The sequence below is a fragment of the Triticum aestivum genome, chromosome 3B, assembly GCF_018294505.1.
Source record: "Triticum aestivum cultivar Chinese Spring chromosome 3B, IWGSC CS RefSeq v2.1, whole genome shotgun sequence".
In the NCBI taxonomy this organism is placed as follows: domain Eukaryota; kingdom Viridiplantae; phylum Streptophyta; class Magnoliopsida; order Poales; family Poaceae; genus Triticum; species Triticum aestivum.
In genome coordinates, this window is record NC_057801.1 from 10,908,270 (window position 1) to 10,928,270 (window position 20,001).

Consider the following 20,001-nt stretch of genomic DNA (forward strand, 5'->3'; position numbering starts at 1 on the left):
GTTCATTCCGATACAATCCCACTCTCTCGCTCCTGCTCTCTTTTACTGCATTAGGACAACACCGATTCAACTATTACATGCTGCGGTAGTTGAACCCCTTTATCCTCTGCATGACCTGTCGTTCCACAGTAATTAGATGAAACCCACTAGCATGAGTAGGAGTTGTTTGAGCCCTGTTGTGCCTACTCATCCATGCTTGTTTGTCATGCCTGCTACTGCTTAGAGTTGAGTCAGGTCTGATTCATCGGGGATGAATCAGAGGCGTGTGAACATGTCCTACTGTGTGTGAGCTAAGTGTGTGAACACGATTTGGTAAAGGTAGCGGTGAGAGGCCATGTAGGAGTACATGGTGGGTTGTCTCATTGCAGCCGTCCTCAGGAACTGAGTTCTGCGTTTGTGATCCATGATTCAGCTACTACCATACATTGGGCCCTGAAATATGACCCCGCTCGACTTCTTATTCACCCTAGTCCTCTGTCCAGGAGTTGCAAGTAGTTTCTGGTGTTTGTAGCTTACTGGAGGCCGTGGACAGCGCTGACCGTAGGGGTGGGCTGTGATGCGGTAGGTACGTGGCACGGTGTACCGGATGCCCGTTTGGTATCTCGGGAACCCTGTTCACATCGTTTGGGGCTGTGAGCGAAACTCCGGCCGGATCTCCTCATGGATGGAACCCGAATAGGCGATAAACCTGGACTAGAGACTTAGGTGTTTAGGTAGGTCGTGGTCTACACCCACGTCGGCTTTCGCTTGAAGTCTGCCGAGCACATGTCGTGTGCAGACGCTAAGTGGTGGAAACATGTATGAAGAAGTACACCCCTGCAGGGTTAATATCATCTATTCGAATAGCCGTGTCCGCGGTAAAGGACTTCTGGGTTGCCTATATCAGTTCATAGACAAGTGAAAGTGGATACTCTAAAATACGCAAGATAAGCGTGAGTGCTATGGATGGCGTTCTCGTAGGGAGACGGGAGCGGATCCATAGTGGTGTATTGGTTGGTGAATATGTGGACTCGTGTGCGCCATTCAAAAGAGTTACTTGCAGTCCTAGTTTAGGATAGCCACCGAGTCAAAGCTGGCTTGCTGCAGTTAAACCCCACCATCCCCTTTGTTGATAATGATGCATATGTAGATAGTTCTGATGTAAGTCTTGCTGGGTACATTTGTACTCACGTTTGCCTATTTTATGTTTTTGCAGAGAGACTTCAGTCTCACTAGTAGTTTCGCGTGGACTTCGACGTTTAGCTTGATACCTCAGCTACGATCTTGTGCCCTCGGCAGGATCTGATAGATAGTCAGGCTTCTCAGCCTTTTTCATTTATAGATGTTTGTACTCAGACATGATAGCTTCCGCTTGTGCTTTGATTTGTATGCTCTGATTGTTGGGTCATGAGACCCATGTTTGTAATGTCTCGCTCCTCGGAGCCTATTGAATAAATTACTTGTGTCGTAGAGTCATGTTGTGATGCCATGTTGTATTTGCACATATCGAGCATATTGTGTGTATGTTATTGAAATGCTTGGTATGTGTGGGATCTGGCTATCTAGTTGTTTATCCTTAGTAGCCTCTCTTACCGGGAAATGTCTCCTAGTGTTTCCACTGAGCCATGGTAGCTTGCTGCTGCTCCGGAACACTTAGGCTGGCCGGCATGTGTCCTTCTTCGTTCATGTGTCTGTCCCTTCGGGGAAATGTCACGCGATGAATACCGGAGTCCTGTTAGCCCGCTACAGCCCGGTTCACCGGAGTCCTGCTAGCCCAGTGCTACAGCCTGGATTCACTCGCTGATGACCGACACGTTCGATGCTGGGTCATGGATGCCTGTCCCTGTAAGTCTGTGCCACTTTGGGTTTACGACTAGCCATGTCAGCCCGGGCTCCTTATCATATGGATGCTAGCGACACTGTCATATACGTGTGCCAAAAGGCGCAAACGGTCCCGGGCAAAGGTAAGGCGACACCCGTGGGGATACCGTGCGTGAGGCCGCAAAGTGATATGAGGTGTTACATGCTAGATCGATGTGGCATTGAGTCGGGGTCCTGACAACTATCTATACAGGGCCCACTTCATGTGCAAAACTGTCAAAAGGTATGTCATTTTTTGCGTACCTCAAACCCCGTCAGCAAACTTCCGACGGTCTCATACAACCCGCTTTTGGCGGACGAGATCCTCTCAATCACCCTACCCATTAATGTGCGGTGATCTTCTGAGATAGACGCCCTCTTGAGAAAATCATGTAGCTCCACCGGCCGTACTCCAATGGGTGCCGAACTCTCCGGCCCCGCCAGACTCGGGGAGACCCTCCATGACGACACCTCAGGGTCACCCACCCCGCACGACGGGGTGGCAGATGGAGGTGTTTCGCTCTCCATCATCTCCGGACGAAGGTCTCCCGACGATGAGCTGTGCTGAGATGGGCTGAGATCCGAACTACAAGGTAAAAACTTCGGTTACCTTTAGACATTAAGCAGGGGTGTCCAATATTACAAAGTCCCCCCTTTTTTACTTACGGCTCGCTAGAGGGCTGATTCCGCCGAGGAGACAGTACGGCCGGGGCTCTTCCCGGCACAGGACCTTCCGGTGCAAATTTCTTTCCCCGCTTTGAGGCCTTGGCCTCCGGGTCTTCGGAAGCGGTCCTCTTCTCCCCCTGGAGGGAGGGACTCTCGATTCCTCCCTTACTGAAAGCCTCCTTGGCAGAGGTGGTAGTTTCCCTGTGCCCCCCTTCGCCCTCCTCCGAAGGTGCAACCTCCAACATTTTGATTAACACGGGATCCTGCGTGGTCTCAGGGAGGGGGGCCGGACACCGTATCAGTTTTGCTTGCGCTATCCACTCCTGTCCAAGGATAGCTGGTTAAAAGGCAAACCCATGATAAATAAATGGACGGTGTGCCCGGACATAGGGCTACTTACTTGAGTATCTGGGCGATTGCAGCTTAGGCCAGCATCCTCGGTCAATTTTGGACGCATCTCTTGCGATCCGAAGAACAGTTTGTACATCTCCGCGGGTGTCAAACCCATGAAGTGTTGAAGAGCTCGTGGCCCCTCCGGATTAAATCCCCACAGGCGGAGGGGGCGACGTTTGCAGGGCAGTAGGCGCCGGATCAACATAACCTGTACCACTTCAACCAGATTGATCTCCCTTCCTTGGAGGCCTCGAATCCGGTCCTGCAACAGGGGAACGTCTTTGGATGGCCCCCAGTCATGCCCCTTGTTGACCCATGACGTCAGCTGTTGTGGAGAGACCGAGCGAAAGACGGGCGGCGGCCTCTGCCTGCTGCCCCTGGGAGTAGTGATATAGAACCACTCCTATTTCCACAAGCCGAGCTCCTCCTGAAAAGAGCCCTCGGGCCATGGAGCTTCGGCCCTCTTGCTTATAACCGCCCCGCCGCACTCTGCCTGACGCCCCTCGATCATCTTCGGCTCCACGTTGAAGGTTTTGAGCCACAAGCCAAAGTGAGAGGTAGTGCGGAGGAAGGCTTCGCAGACGACAATGAATGATGAGATGTGGAGGATGGACTCCGGAGCCAAGTCGTGGAATTACAGCCCATAGTAAAACATGAGCCCCCTCACGAAGGGATCCGTCGGGAAGCCTAAACCCCGACGGAGGTGAGACACGAACATGACGCTCTCGCCAGGCTCGGGAGTAGGGATAACTTGCCCTCGGGCAGGCAGCCAATGCGAAATCTCGTAGGTTAAGTACCTGGCGTCTCTCAGCTTTAGCACGTCCTCTTTCGTGACGGAGGAGGGCATCCACCGGCCTCGTAGGTCGGGGCCGGACATTGTCAAAGAGCAAAGGTACCCGAATCTGGAGCCCTGGGTGTTGGAACTCGGGGAGAGGGGTGGATTCGATAGAGGATTGAAGGAAAAGAATGGGCCTTGGTCTCATTATAAAGAGGAAGAATACCAAGAGCCGTCCCTGTGACCGTTTGGGACCCGCCTTCGATGGAGGGGGCGTGGCAACGGGCGCGGTTGGGTTACCCACGTCCATATTGATGGGAATCCCGAAATAAGGGGAACACGATCTTTGCTTTGACAAGACGTGCCAAGGAAACCGCTTCGCTAAACGCGCTGAGGTGCAACAATAAAAACAATTTGAGTAAAGGCTTGGTAGTGGTGTGACGTCACGCCACAAAATACGTCAGCAGATTGAACTTGTGTAATATTATTCTCTCTACGGTGGTACGTGGAATTTATTTTTGCAGAGCCGGACACTATCCTGGTGTTCACAATCTTCTATAAATTATTCGGAGGAAGAACCCGCCTTGCAATGCCGAAGACAACATGCGCGCCGGACTCGTCGTCATTGAAGCCTGGTTCAGGGGCTACTGAGGGAGTCCCGGACTAGGGGGTGTCCGGATAGCCGAATTATCATGGTCGGCCGGACTCCAAGACTATGAAGATACAAGATTGAAGACTTCGTCCCGTGTCCGGATGGGACTTTCCTTGGCGTGGAAGGCAAGCTTGGCGACACGGATATGTAGATCTCCTACCATTGTAACCGACTCTGTGTAACCCTAGCCCTCTCCGGTGTCTATATAAACCGGATGGCTTTAGTCCATAGGACGAACAACAATCATACCATAGGCTAGCTTCTAGGGTTTAGCCTCCTTGATCTCGTGGTAGATCCACTCTTGTAACACACATCATCAATATTAATCTAGCAGGACGTAGGGTTTTACCTCCATCAAGAGGGCCCGAACCTGGGTAAAACATCGTGTCCCTTGTCTCCTGTTACCATCCGCCTAGATGCACAGTTCGGGACCCCCTACCCGAGATCCGCCGGTTTTGACACCGACAACCATACATTTACTGAATGAGAGGCGCTACCCACACCCAGCACACTGCCCCCCCCCCAAAAAAAATCTGGGTGCTCTTCTTCCTCCTCGCTCCCACCCACCTCACATCAGCTCGCTCCACTCGTACCCCCAAATTCCTCACCTCACTCCTACAGAAAACCCCAGCTCCCCTTCTTCCTCACTCCTACAGAAAACCCCCATCTCCCCTTCTTCTTCACTCGCACTATAACTAGGCTCGTCATTCATTACTCTGCTCAAATCCGTGAGCGTGACGCGGTGCCCTCGAGGAAAATGGAGTCGGCTAACCCCGGCGCCAAGAAGATGAGGCTCCCGCCAGCGGGGACGCCTATTGTAGATCCTGCACCCGGAAGCGCGGGGAGAAGCGGCAACCCCGCCCCCACCGGATCCCAGGAACCCATAGAATCTCGGGTGGACCGCATCAACGATCTCCTGGACGCCGTCCTTGAGGAGATCATCTCGCTTCTCCCGACCAAGGATTGTTGCCGCACCCAAGTCCTCTCAATTCGGTGGCGCCCTCTATGGCGCGTCGTGCCCCTTAATCTCGACTGTCCTCATCTATCTCTCTTCAATGATTTGAAATCCCCAGAGCCATCATCTCCTCCCACCAGGGCTCCGTTCAAAGCCTCTGCATCCCGTCATGCTACCTGAGCAAGCACACCATGCCCTGCACGGTGGACGCCTGGCTGAAATCCCCTGAATTCACAGAACTACAGCTGCTTGAGTTCTACTATTCCCCTGTAAATCACATACCACATACCGAACGCCATGAACTTGTGCCCTCAGCACCGATGTCCATCTCGCAGTTTTCCTCCTCTCTCCACACCACCACCTTTGAACTGTGCTACCTACCAGACAATTTCGTACTAAACCTTCGACTCCCATTTCTCAAGAAACATTCACTTGTGCGGGTTCGTATATCGGAGGCCTCATTGCACAACATCACCCACTCCAGTTGCCCTGCCCTGGAGCGCTTGGTGCTTGTTTTCACAGTTAGAATCGGTTGTCTCCAAATAAAGTTGCCTAACCTTGTAAGAATTGGAATTTCTTTTGATGGAAGGCAGCTCATCATCCAAGATGCCACTTCACTTCAAAGGTTGATCCTTGATTCTAGTTATTCACTGTTGCAAATAATCGTCCTCTCTGCGCCTAAACTGGAGACATTGGGTGTAATACATGATCTCTATGCTCATTTCAATATGGTGTTTGGCTCCATAATTCTTCAGGTACTTTATATTATCATCTACACTTGTAACCATAAGCTACATTTTAAATTTGTGCGCATAAGTTATATATCATCTTGGAGTACACATTATGTACTAATATTATGTTCTATGCTCAATGAAGAGTTTCTCCGTGGATGGCCTATCAATGGTGCTGGATTTTGTCAAGATCTTATATATCCAAATGAATAGTTTTGATCTGAACAAGATTATTGGCTTGCTGCAATGTTTTTCATGTTTGGAGAAGTTGTATATAAAGGTGATAATTTCACGCACATTGGAAGCCCGCATATAGTGTACTAGAATTAACCGTTCAGTTGTTGCTCTTTCGACACTCTTTTTTTAGACCTTAACTGTTTTTAATCTTTATGTCTATTTAGGCAACAGGACGGGGTAAGAAAGTTATAACCAATCGGTGGATTCGTAAGCATCGGGATTTTCTCACTTCTCATGAGATTCGATTGAAGACAATAACGCTAGAATGATACGTAGCCAACCGTGCAAAAACTAGATTTGTCACATTCTTCCTGCTAAATGCGAGGTTACTATTGTCCATCGGGCTTAAGTTTATCAGAAGCATGGTTTTGACGGATAGGTATGTCGAAGAGCAAAAAAAAGGAGTTTCAGGTGGGCAAAAGAGCTTCTGAACGTGTCGGGCTTCTATTTACAACATATTGTCGTCATAATCCAGTAAATTTTATGACCCAGGATGTTCATTGTATGGACCTGACCGATCCATTTGACTGTGATTGCCGAAAACAGTGCTGGAGTTAGATGTTGTTGCCCTTTTCAACCTGGTTTTTTTGTAAACCTGATAAACAACTAACCCTCGTGCTTTTGTACAGTTTGTAAGCTGGAGTTAGATGTTCCTGCCCTTTTCAACTCGGCTGTGACTGTCATATTTTCTTTGAAACAAGGCAAATGGCTTGCCATTCGTTTAATTTAGAGTGAAATATTGTAACAAATCCCACCCAAGGGAAATAACATCACTCTCGCCGGCTGCTTGAGATCATTGTGCATTACAGAAGCCAAGTGAGTAGCCCCCACTAGCACCCACAAACTTATTTCGAACTAGCACATCAAATGGGCTATAAATTTTCATAGGAAAGGCTGCATGACTGTGACAGATTTGGATTCTGACATTTGGGACCCGCGAGGAAATAGCCTATCCAAGGTGGTGTCGACTTACTAGCCAGTCAACAAACGATTCTGCCTACCAGCCGTTGGATTGACATCCAACATCTGTCGTGTATCTTCTATCTCTTGTCTTCTTCTTCCTCCAGCCGCCCAAACCAAACCACCCCGTCGGCTCCGCCTGCTCCCACCTCCCATGGCTGGCTGCGCCTCCGCCGCCCTACCATACGTACCCTCCAACGTTGGCTAGTCCCTCCCTCTATTCCCCCACACGTCTTGTTATTCTCCGGCGACGTCAGCCCCAACATGCACTCGCGCCCGAACCAGTCAACCCTCGTACTCCCCTCCTCCTGCGACTAGACCGACGCATCTTCCACGGCTCTTGTTCGTTCCGTCCGAGGCCTCGCCTCGTCCTCCGCCTTGCGGCCTTGGTTCGCTCGCCGTGCGCGGTGCGCCGCCCTCTTGCTTTATCAACGTCGTCAACAACCAAGAGGAACAAGGAGATGACTGTGCATAGGATGACAGTAGGGACCCACCAGCGTCATGGCAGTACGCAAGCAAGTGCCTCTATATTACAAGCCCAAAAATATGGCTCCTCCTAATGGTTGGACATCTGGGGCTCACGCCATTGTCAACGTAGTCCATAAACGAGAGAATTACACTACGAGTGTCTGACACCAGGGACCGAGCAGGTCACACGGTTTTTTTTTTGAGGAACAAGCAGTTGTTATTTATACTAGTTTTAGCGATGCATAAGGGTAACAACGGGGCTGTGCGGGGCTGTGGCCCGTCTAGCCAGGGTTTTATTTATGTTTACCACATCATGAGCCCAGTTGTGTTTTTTTCTTGCTGAAAATGGCTAGCCCAGTTCTATTTTTTAAAATAAATACCCAAACAAGGCCTACTTGCTTTATCGGCCCTGCTGGGCTGCAAATCTTTCAAGACGAGGAGAGCTTCATTCGGTTTGCCCAGAAATGGGCTGTACATTTTTAAAACACATCAAACCGGGAATTAGTTTCAACTTTTTTTTTATTACAAGATTTTAAATTCTATTGATTTTTATGCGTGGACAATTATTTGGATTTTATATTTATATAAATTATTTTTCAAAATATTTTGAATGTGAATCGATATTTCTGGATTAAAAACAGTTGACTGCACCGAAATATGCAAAATTTCGTATAGTTTTTAACCGTGGCCACAATATGGGGTGTAATGCTAACAAAAAGAAGACAGGCTCCAAAAACATTCTTAAGAATTAGCAAATGGGTTGTACATTATTAGAAATAATGGCAGATGGGTTGTATGTTGTTTTCCACAGATTTGAGGCTGACTTGTGCGCCTACTACAGGTTGACGCATATGCTTTCATAAAAAAAAGGTTGACGCACGCTCAACGCCCTGTCAACTTAGTCAACACACGAGAGCAGTGACTATTGGATGTCCATCCAACGGCTGTCGTGCTTCTTCAATCTCTGCTCTTCATGCTCCAGCCGCTCAAACAAGCGCCGGTGGGACTGCCTGCTCCCTCCTCCCGCGGCTGGCTATGCTGCCTCACAGGCCTCGCGGCCCCACCGTACTCCCATCGCTGGCCTAACCATCCCTCTACTCACCCACACCTATTGTTATTCTCTAGGGATGGCAGACAAACCAGTAAACCCTCGTACTCCTCCGTGTGGGAAACAACTGCCGAGTATTCCCTGGCTCCGTGTCATTCCCTTCCTAGGCCTCGCCGTCGTCCACCGCACTGGTGCTCTCGGCGCGGCCTGGTCAACGTGGTCAATGAACGACATCCATCAGAAGTGGACTGTACGTGGAGAGGCTCACAGTTGGGTCCACGGCCACACCCTCGTACTCCAGTGACTGTATGATGTCCATCCAACGGCCATAGTACTTCTTCAACCTCTGGTATTCTTGCTCCAGCCGACCAAAGAAGCGCCGGTCGTGCCGCCTGCTCCTGCCTCCCGTGGCCGGTTGTGCTACCGCGAAGGCCTCACTGCCCCCATACTACTCCCACCACTGGCCAGTCCATCCCTCCACTCACCCACACCCCCTGTTATTCTGCGGTGACGGCAGCCTCACACCGCAGCCAAACCAGTGAACCCTCGTACTCCTCTCCGCGTGGGCATCCACTGTCGTGTCTTCCCCGGCTCCGCGTCGTCCCCTTCCTAGCCCTCACCGTCGTCCACCGCCTTGGTGCTCTCGGCGTGGCATGGTCAATGTGGTCAACAACCGACTTCCATCGGAAGAGTGCTGTACGTGGAGAGGCTGACAGCTGGGTCCACGGCCACAGCCCAGTTTTTTTGTTATTTGCCAAGTAAGTCGCTTTGTCAGGCCTGTTGGGCTGCAAATCTTTCAAGACGAGGAGAGCTTCATTCGGCTGGCCGAGAAAATGGCCTATCAGTAATGAGAAATGGGTTGTACATTTTTAAAACACATCAAACCGGCAATTAGTTTCAAATTTCTTTTTTTATTTCAAGATTTTAAATTGCATTTATTTTTATGTGTGGACAATTTGTTGGATTTTATATTGATATACATTTATTTTTAAAATCATTTTGAATGTGACTCAAAATTTCGGGATTAAAAACAGTTTGGACCGCACCGAAATATGCAAAATTTCGTATAATTTTTTAACTGTGGCCAGAATATGGGCTGTAATGCTAACAAAAAGAATATGGGCTCCAGAAAAACTTAAGAAATAGCAAATGGGATGTAAATTATTAGAAATAATGGCAGATGGGATGTATGTTGTTTTCCACAGATTTGATGCTTTCCAAAAAAATGTTGACGCACAAGCAGTGATTGTTGGATTTCCATCCAATGGCCGTCGTGCTTCTTCAATCTCTGCTCTTCCTGCTCCAGCCGCTCAAACAAGCGTCGGCGGGACTGCCTCCTCCCTCCTCCCCGCGGCCGGCTGTGCTGCCGCGCAAGCCTCACTGCCCCACCGTACTCCCATCACTGGCCTAGCCATCCCTCTACTCACCCACACCTGTTGTTATTCTCTGGCGATGGCAGACGAACCAGTAAACCCTCGTATAGTCGTTGAGGGAGTCCTGGATTAGGGGGTATCCGGACGGCCGGACTATATACATCATCCGGACTATTGGAGCGTGAAGATACAAGACTCAAGACTCCGTCCCGTGTCCGGATGGGACTCTCCTTTGCGTGGAAGACAAGCTTGGCGATCCGAATATTGTGTTTCCTTCCTTGTAACTGACTCCGTGTAAACCCTAGCCCTCTCCGGTGTCTATATAAACCGGAGAGGTTGGTCCTTAAAAGGCTGATCACAATTACAATCATAATCATCATAGGCTAGCTTCTAGGGTTTAGCCTCTACAATCTCGTGGTAGATCTACTCTTGTACTACACATATCTTCAATATTAATCAAGCAGGAAGTAGGATTTTCACCTCCATCGAGAGGGCCCGAACCTGGGTAAACATTCTGTCCCTTGCTTCCTGTTACCATCAGCCTGAGAAGCACAGATCGGGAACCCCTACCCGAGATCCACCGGTTTTGACACCGACATTTGTGCTTTCATTGAGAGTTCCCCTGTGTCGCTGCTGCAAGCCTTGATGGCGCCTTCAATCGTCAATAACACGGTCCAGGGCGAGCCTTTTCTCCCCGGACAAATCTTCGTGTTCGGAGGCTTCGCACTGCGGGCCAATTTGCTTGGCCATCTGGAGCAGATCGACAGCTACGCCCCTGGCCACCAGGTCAGGTTCGGAAACCTGAACTACACGGCCGATATCCGCGGAGACTTGATCTTTGACGGAATCTGTCCTGTGCCAGGAGCGCCGGACAGTCACGATGAGCACGGCCTAGACCTGCTGTCGGACAGTGCTCGGGATATCACCCCTGCAGCAGCCCCGGACCTAAATCCGGAGCAGACTGCATGGCCCAAGGACGGGTGGATGGACCCCGCCCCACAGGCCGCACACTCACCGGCGATAGAGCCGAACCCAGGCCTCACCTCTAGGGACACCTGTGATTTCGGACCCCCGGACTCGTATCCGGTTATAGGTTCTAGTCCGCGCTCTCCCGAGCCCGTCGAGCCTGGTTGGGCTCCGGTTATGGAGTTTACCGCTGCGGATATCTTCCAGCACTCGCCCTTTGGCGACATGCTAAACTCGTTAAAGTCTCTCTCTTTGTCAGGAGGCTCTTGGCCGAACTATGTCCGGCTCGAGTGGGAAGCTAGAGACGAAGGGATTCGTTGCCCACCCACCACCCACTTCATAGCCACGGTCGATGATTTGACCGACGTGCTTGACTTAGACTCCGAAGACATCGACGGTTTGGACGATGATGTAGGAGAAAAACAGGAACCACCACCCACAAGGCGGTGGACAGCCACCTCTTCATATGACATATATATGGTGGACACTCCGAAAGAAACCAATGGCGATGCGGCAATGGAGGATAACCCCTCCAAGAAGAAAGCAAAGCATGGGCGTCGCCAGTGCTGCTCCAAGCCCTGCCATAGCAATACCGGCACCGGAGACAAAAACAATCCAGACGGTGCCGAAGATGAATACAACCCCGATCAGCCCGCCTTCGAGCAGGCTGAGCAGGAAGATGGGAAGGACAGCCCATATGAACAGGCTACGGACGGGTATCCGGAGGAGGACAACTACATGCCCCCTCCGAAGACGAGATTAGCCTCAGAGACGACGAGTTCGGCGTGCCTGAGGACCCCGTGGAGCAGGAGCGTTTCAAGCGCCGGCTTATTGCCACTGCACGGAGCGTGAAGAAGAAGAAGCAGTAGCTTCAAGCTGATCAAGACCTGCTCACACACAGATGGACAGAAGTCCTGGCAGCTGAGCAATACGGACTCGAATGCCACATGGCTGACTGGCCACCTCGTGGCCGGGATAAAACGGCATATCAGCCCGAATACCAGCCGGCACCGCCGCGCCAGTTTACTATGGCTCGGGGCAATACTCAGGACCTGCGAGACAGATTGGAAAACAACGCAGGACAACCAAGATCGATCTACGGATCATGGGGGCACGCTACAGCACATGACGATGACCGTCATACCGGATACACTAACAGTAAATCCAGCCGGGCCGAACACAATCAACCAGACTTAGTCGGACTGCGTCGCGACATAGCCCGGCACAGAGGCGCCGCACACCCCCTCTGCTTCACTGATGAAGTGATGGATCATGAATTCCCGGAAGGTTTCAAACTCGTAAACATCGAATCATACGATGGCACAACAGACCCCGCAGTATGGATTGAAGACTTCCTTCTCCACATTCACATGGCCAGCGGAGACGATCTACACGTCATCAAGTATCTTCCCCTTAAGCTCAAAGGACCCGCCCGGCACTGGCTAAACAGTCTGCCCGCAAATTCCATTGCAGTTGAGCAAACCTGGAAGACGCATCCCTCGACAACTTCCAAGGCACATATGTGCGACCACCGGACACCGATGACTTGAGCCACATTACTCAACAGCCCGGAGAATCAGCCAGGAAATTCTAGACTCGGTTCCTAACTAAAAAGAACCAAATAGTTGACTGCCCGGACGCCGAGGCCCTGGCGGCCTTTAAGCATAATATCCGCGACGAGTGCCTCGCCCGACACCTCGGCCAGGAGAAACCCAAGTCCATGGCAGCTCTCACGACACTAATGACCCGCTTTTGCACGGGCGAGGATAGCTGGTTGGCTCGCAACAGCACTACGCCACATTCTGGCACTTCGGACGACCGTGACAATAACGGCAAGCCACGGTGCAACAGACACAAGCGATAGAACAAGTCAACACCGGATTCAGCGGATCCAAATCCGGTCAGCGGAAGAAGCCGTTCAAACGAAACAATCAGGGACCGTCTAGTCTGGACCGCATACTGGAACGCCCGTCCCAAATTCATGGCACCCCAGACAAGCCAGCCAATCACACTAATAGAGACTGTTGGGTGTTCAAATAGGCCGGTAAAATAAACGCCGAAAACAAGGACAAGGGGCTGCACAGCGACAATGAAGAAGAGCCCCGGCATCCGAACACGGGGCGACAGAAGAAATTTCCCCCCAGGTGAAAACGGTCAACATGATCTACGCTACCCACATCCCCAGAAGAGAACGGAAGCGAGCACTACGGGACATCTATGCGATGGAGCCAGTCGCCCCCAAATTCAACCCATGGTCAGCTTGTCCGATCACCTTTGATCGCAGGGATCACCCTACTAGCATCCGTCACGGCGGCTCAGCCGCATTGGTCCTAGACCCAATCATTGACGGATTCCACCTCACGCGAGTCCTTATGGATGGCGGCAGCAGCCTGAACCTGCTTTATCAGGACACAGTACGCAAAATGGGCATCGACCCTTCAAGGATCAAGCCCACCAAAACCACCTTTAAAGGTGTAATTCCTGGAGTAGAGGCCCATTGTACGGGCTCTATAACATTGGAAGTGGTCTTCGGATCTCCGGATAACTTCTGAAGTGAAGATTTAATCTTCGATATCGTCCCTTTCTGCAGTGGTTACCACGCACTGCTCGGACGAACTGCATAAGCTAGATTCAATGCGGTACCACACTATGCATACCTCAAGCTCAAGATGCCAGGCCCGCGCGAGATCATAACAGTCAACGGAAACATGGACCGCTCTCTCTGCACAGAAGAACATACTGCAGCCCTCGTGGTGGAAGTACAATGCGGCCACCTCCGACAAACCTCCAATCCGGCGATGACAACCTCGAGCACCATCAAGCGAGTCTGGAGCACCCCGCAACAGGATCACCAGGCACGCCAAGAGTGCGACTAGCAGTCCCGCCTCCGCTCAAGTCCCATCAAAGCAGCATTCATGCCACGCGTACACAATTACGCACTCAAAATACCATGGGCATAGGCGGAGGTGCAGCAGTGGCTCAGTCAACAGTGCGGTATCACCGCAACATACTTTCATAACCTCCCCCCCTTTTTATCTTTTAGGACACTGCCTTAGTGCAAGCCTCTTCAGAAGAGCCGGATTGTCGGACTCACACAGGGGAGAAAACCAAGGAGGCAACAGGCTTTGCGCACAAAAGGAAATACCCAGGTGGAATCTATTCACGATCGTTATACCTATTTTATATACCTGTACGCGGTCTGCCCTTGGATAGGACATGTCAAATAGTCCTATTTATCTCTGCTTAATGCATTCATTGTAAACATACGCTTAAACGTATTATTCATCAATGGGAGATCATATATAGCGTCAGCTTATTATTCCTATGTGCACATTTTTTCTATAAATGATTATTTACTATTGCATCCGTACACTTTGGTACGTCTATTTTGCCAGGGGCTTCTTATGGCGCCCCGCAATACGGCAAGCAAAGTCCGAACACTTTCAACAATGCACCACCCCGAACTTATAGCACTATATGCATCAGCTCCGAATCATGTCTTGGGTCTACAGTTGGGTTAGCCCGGCTCCCTTGTTTTGGTACCTTACGTTTCGTTATATCGGCTAAGGTAGCGCAGGGAGAACTACTGCGATTGTGTCCCGGTTCTTCCGGACGAGCACCTCAGTAGAGAAAGCCGAAAACTGACCGGCATGATGTGGCGAGAGCTGGTCGCTGTTCGAGAGGTCCTAAAATCCTTAAAGATTTTTTCCGCTTTAGGCGAGGAATCGGCCTCGTCCGATTTAGGCGTATATAGCGCCCTAGTTCGGCCTTCCAAACTCTAGGGGCTTCGCCGAAATTTAAAATTGTAGACTTCTATGGCTAAGTGAAGGTTATAAAGCCGCATAGTCCGATTACCTTGTTCGCAGCGCTGGATACCTCCTTAAGGGACCAAAAAATTGGATAAAGAGTATCCGGGTTTTTCCAGGAACACCCGGGTACTAGTTACGCGGGGGCGGAAGCCGACGACTGGCCTACTTTCAGAATTTTATAAACAGCGCACAGAAGGTAATATTTTAAATCAAACAGCGCTACATAGCGCAAGTAACTTTGTCCTTATATTACAACAATGACAGAAGTACATTCACTCAAGGATTGTGTCCTTGGTACATTCATCGGCCACGAGACGAGCGCCCTTCATAATGCCATCATAATATTTCTCGAGACAGCGATGCGCCTTGCCCTCCGGCGGCCCGTCCTTCACCAGCTTCTCCGCATCCAGCTTGCCCCAATGCACCTTCGCACGGGCAAAGGCCCGGCGGGCACCCTCAATGCAAACAAATCGTTTGATCACTTCAAGCCACGGACAGGCATTCACCATCCGCTTGATCAGGCCAAAGTAGCTCGTGGGCAAGGGCTCACCGGGCCACATCCGGACTATGAAATCCTTCATAGCCACTTCGGCCGCCCTGTGGAGTTCAACCAACTATTTCAGTTGGTCACTCAGAGGCGTTGGATGTTCGACCCCAGCATACTGGGACCAGAACAGCTTCTCCTTCGCGCTCCCCTCCTCGGCATGGTAGAACTCCGCGGCGTCTGATACGCTGCATGGCAGATCTGCAAATGCCCCTGGAGAGCTCCAAATTTGGGTAAGTAAAAGAAACGCCTCCTCCACATGCTTGCTTTGCATAAAGAATTTCTTACCCGCCGCTATCTTTTTGGCCTCCTGGATTTCCTATTGTGCCTTCTGGGCCTCGGCCTTGGCGTCTTTTATACTAGCAAGGGCCTTCGCAAGCTCGGCCTCTTTCACCTTAAGCTCATGCTCCACGGACTCGAACTTCTTGCCGAGCTCCTGGAGCTCTTGCTGTACCTCACCCACTCTAGCATCTTGCTTTTTGCGCTCCTTGCGTTCCAAGGCCGCCTTGTCTTCGGCCTCGGACAGCGCTTTCTTCAGAGACGCCACTTCGGTGGTGGCCCATGTTACAAAATCACGACACTTCATTGTTAGAATAACCAATTTTATTTATCCTTAATTATATGAGAGCGGGGAATCACTTACCTTTGTTCTGTTCGAGCTGCCTCTTCGTGAGGTCGAGCTCTTCCTGCGCCTGCTCCAGGTCCCATTTTAGTCCAGCGATCTCGGCTGTGCGGGCAGCAGTGGCAAGCAGCACAACCTGCTTATTTACATTCACACTTATTATTAGACTCCTGCGGATTATAATTGACCCTCCGTTTGGTTTTTCTTTCTGAACACCAAACAGAGTATCAGCGGCTACTACCTATCGGGTGGTATTCTCACGCATTTTTATTACTTACCTCAAAGCCTGTTAGGAGGCTGGTGCAAGCTTCGGTTAGTCTGCTCTTGGCGGACAAAACCTTCTGAATCACCGCACTCATAAGAGTACGGTGCTCTTCATCCATGGAAGCACCTCGAAGCGCTACCAGCAGACAATCTGACGCCTCGGGCGTAGCGGAAGTCCTCGGCACAGACGACTCGCCCTCCCTAACGAGGGGCTGCCTGCCTGAGTCCGGAAACACTGGAGGTTCCGGAACAGTGTTCGGCTGAGACCCCGGCTTACTGTGGCTGTCATCAACACGATCCACGGGGATCTTGAACCCCGCGTGTCCGATGTCTGGAATGCCGCCTTGGGGTGCCTCTAGAGTCACCTCCCCCCGCTCTGAGAGCCTTTGGGACAACACCTCCGTGTCATCCGCGGGCTGAGGAGAAGTGGCCGTCGGGAGCGAGTTCATCGTTGAATCGCTCGAGGACCCATCCGAAGACGACACCTTGGGATGGACCCTGGCCGGACTATATACAAGTTCGGCGTTATAACAAAACTATGAAGCAAAATTACGATAGAGTGCGGATACTTACGATCACACTAGGGGCTTCTCCCTCGGTAGCCACCCCTCCTCACTATCAGCGGCGGTGGCGGAGTAGTCCGGAAGGGACACCTTTCCCTTCTTGGATGTCCCAGCCTCCCCTCTGGGGCGGCTTTCCTCTTTTTCTCCCCCCTAGTGCGGGCAGGCAGAGTTTCTTCTTGTTTTCCCCCGCCTTCGCGGGAGGAATCTTCCTCGTCATTGTCGGACGATGAGGGTATGATGGCCTTGCGCCGGGGGCCTGTCCTGGCCCCCTGGCCCGCCTTCCCAGGCCCCTCGTCCTCTCCGGATGGGGCGGCCTCTTCTTCTTCTTCTTCCTCCCCTTCAGGGGAGGAGTGTGCCTCGTCGTCTTCAAACGAGGACGCCGGTACAACTTTACGCCGAAGACACTTCCTGGTCCCCGGGGCCTTCTTCTTGGCCTTCTTCCCTGGGGCCTTGTAGGGCACCGGAACTAGCATCTCCGTCAGGAGAGCATCGGCTGGACCTTTGGGCAGCGGAGCCGGACAGTCAATCCGCTCCGCTGTCTTCACATAATCCTGATCAAATATGCACAATTACTTAAGACTCCCCCACGAATACATTGGGAAGAACTAAATCCGGTGATATTCAGAAAACTCACCGGACGAGGAGGTCGCGCGGCATGAAGCCCACGGTCCTCGGATATGGGAGGAGGTACTTCGGAGGCCTTGAACAGCGCCTTCCATGCGTCTTTGTGCTTCATGCCATAGAGCTTTCTAAGCGTCTGGTGTTCGGTCAGGACGAACTCCCACAGATTAAACACCCGCCTTTGGCACAGAAGAATCCGGCGAACGAGCATGACCTGGATCATGTTGACAAGCTTGATGTTCTTGTCCTTCATATTCTTGATGCAGTTTTGGAGTCCGGTCAGCTCCGTGGGTTCGCCCCAGGCCAGGCCCTTCTTTTCCCAGGAGGTGAGCCGCATGGGGGTTCAGGATCGGAATTCGGGGGCCGCCGCCCAGTTGGCGTTGCGCGGCTAGGTGATGTAGAACCACCCCGATTGCCACCCTTTCACGGTGTCCGCGAAGGAGCCATCAAGACAGGTGACATTATGGCATCTTGCCCACCATGGCCCCTCCACACTCCGCTTGCTGGCCGCTCACTATCTTCGGCTTCAGCAGAAGATTTGTAGCCACAAGCCAAAGTGAGTCAGGATGCGGAGGAAGGCCTCGCATACGATGATAAACGCCGAAATGTTGAGGACAAAGTTTGGGGCTAGATCATGGAAATCTAGCCCATAGTAGAACATGAGCCCGCGGACGAAGGGATGAAGCGGAAATCCCAGTCCATGGACAAAGTGGGCGAGAAACACGACCCTCTCGTGGGGTCTCGGGGTTGGAATGACCTGCCCGTCGTCCGGTAGCCGGTGCGCTATGTCTGCGGCCAAGTATCCGGCCGCCCGAAGATTCGCGATATGCTTCTCCTTCACGGTGGAAGCCACCCACTTGCCTCCTGCTCCGGACATGTTTAGCTGTGCGGAGAAGACTTGGACTAGGGCGCTAGAGCTCGAGGAGGCAAGGATGAGCAAAGGAGGAGGAAGGCGTGGGCGAAAATGGGGATCCTTTATCCCTTTATAGAGGCGACAAAAGCGGTGCGCCTCCTCACTAGCCCGTTGAGAATCTCTTACTTCCCAAGCGCCACGATTGATGGCGCGGTGGTATTACCCATACCTGTATTGATGAGAATCCCGTGATAAGGGGACATGATCTCTTCTTTGACAAGACGTGTCAAGGAAACTGCCTCGCAATACACATTGTGGCTGGCTGTGGGAAAACGGTTCGAATAATGACCCGACCGTAATGACATATCACGTCGTCTAAAAAAGTTGTCAGCTGAAATATCATTCTCTCTACGGCGGTATGTAAAGATCATTTTGCAGATCCGGACACGGTCTACGTGTTTGATAATTACTTTGGAGTATTCGGAGAAGGAACCCGCCTTGCAATGCTGAAGACAAGACTGTGTGTCGAACTCATCGTCATTGAAGCCTGGTTCAGGGGCTACTGAGGGAGTCCTGGATTAGGGGGTATCCGGACAGCTGGACTATATACATCGTCCGGACTATTGGAGCGTGAAGATACAAGACTCAAGACTCCGTCCCGTGTCCGGATGGGACTCTCCTTTGCGTGGAAGACAAGCTTGGCGATCCGGATATTGTGTTTCCTTCCTTGTAACTGACTCCGTGTAAACCCTAGCCCTCTCCGGTGTCTATATAAACCGGAGAGGTTGGTCCTTAGAAGGCCGATCACAATTACAATCATAATCATCATAGGCTAGCTTCTAGGGTTTAGCCTCTACGATCTCGTGGTAGATCTACTCTTGTACTACACATATCTTCAATAATCAAGCAGGAAGTAGGGTTTTACCTCCATCGAGAGGGCCCGAACCTGGGTAAACATTGTGTCCCTTGCTTCCTGTTACCATCAGCCTAAGATGCACAGATCGGGACCCCCTACCCGAGATCCGCCGGTTTTGACACCGACAGTCGTACTCTCCTCCGCGTGGGAAACAATTGTCGAGTCTTCCCTGCCTCCATGTTGTTCCCTTCCTAGGCCTCGCCGTCGTCCACCGCCCTGGTGCTCTCGGCGCGGCCTAGTCAACGTGGTCAACGACCGACATGCATCTGAAGTGGACTATATGTGGAGAGGCTGACTTCTGGGTCCATGGTCGTACGCAAGGAAATGCCTTCTTATTACGCACAAAATAATGATTCCTCCATCTGACATCTAGGACCCACCGAAAGGACCTCTGTATTTCGCGAAAAAAACGTTGCCGCCGCTGACAGCTTGGACCCACCAGCTATATCTTCGCACGCAAGGAAGTGCCTCCTTATTATGCACAAAAATGAATACTCCCCCTGCTAGCTGGGACCCAGTATAGTGGCAGGCTGACTTATGGGCCTACTAAGTTGACGGGGACGGAGGGCTTTGTCAACTTAGTCAATATGCACGATTCTAGCTCCAGTGACCGTACGATGTCCATCCAACGGCCGTAGTGCTTCTTCAACCTCTGGTCTTCTTGCTCCAGCCGCCCAAACCAGCATCGGTCGTGCCTCGTGCTCCTGCCTCCCGTGGCTGGCTGCGATGCGGTGGAGGCCTCACCG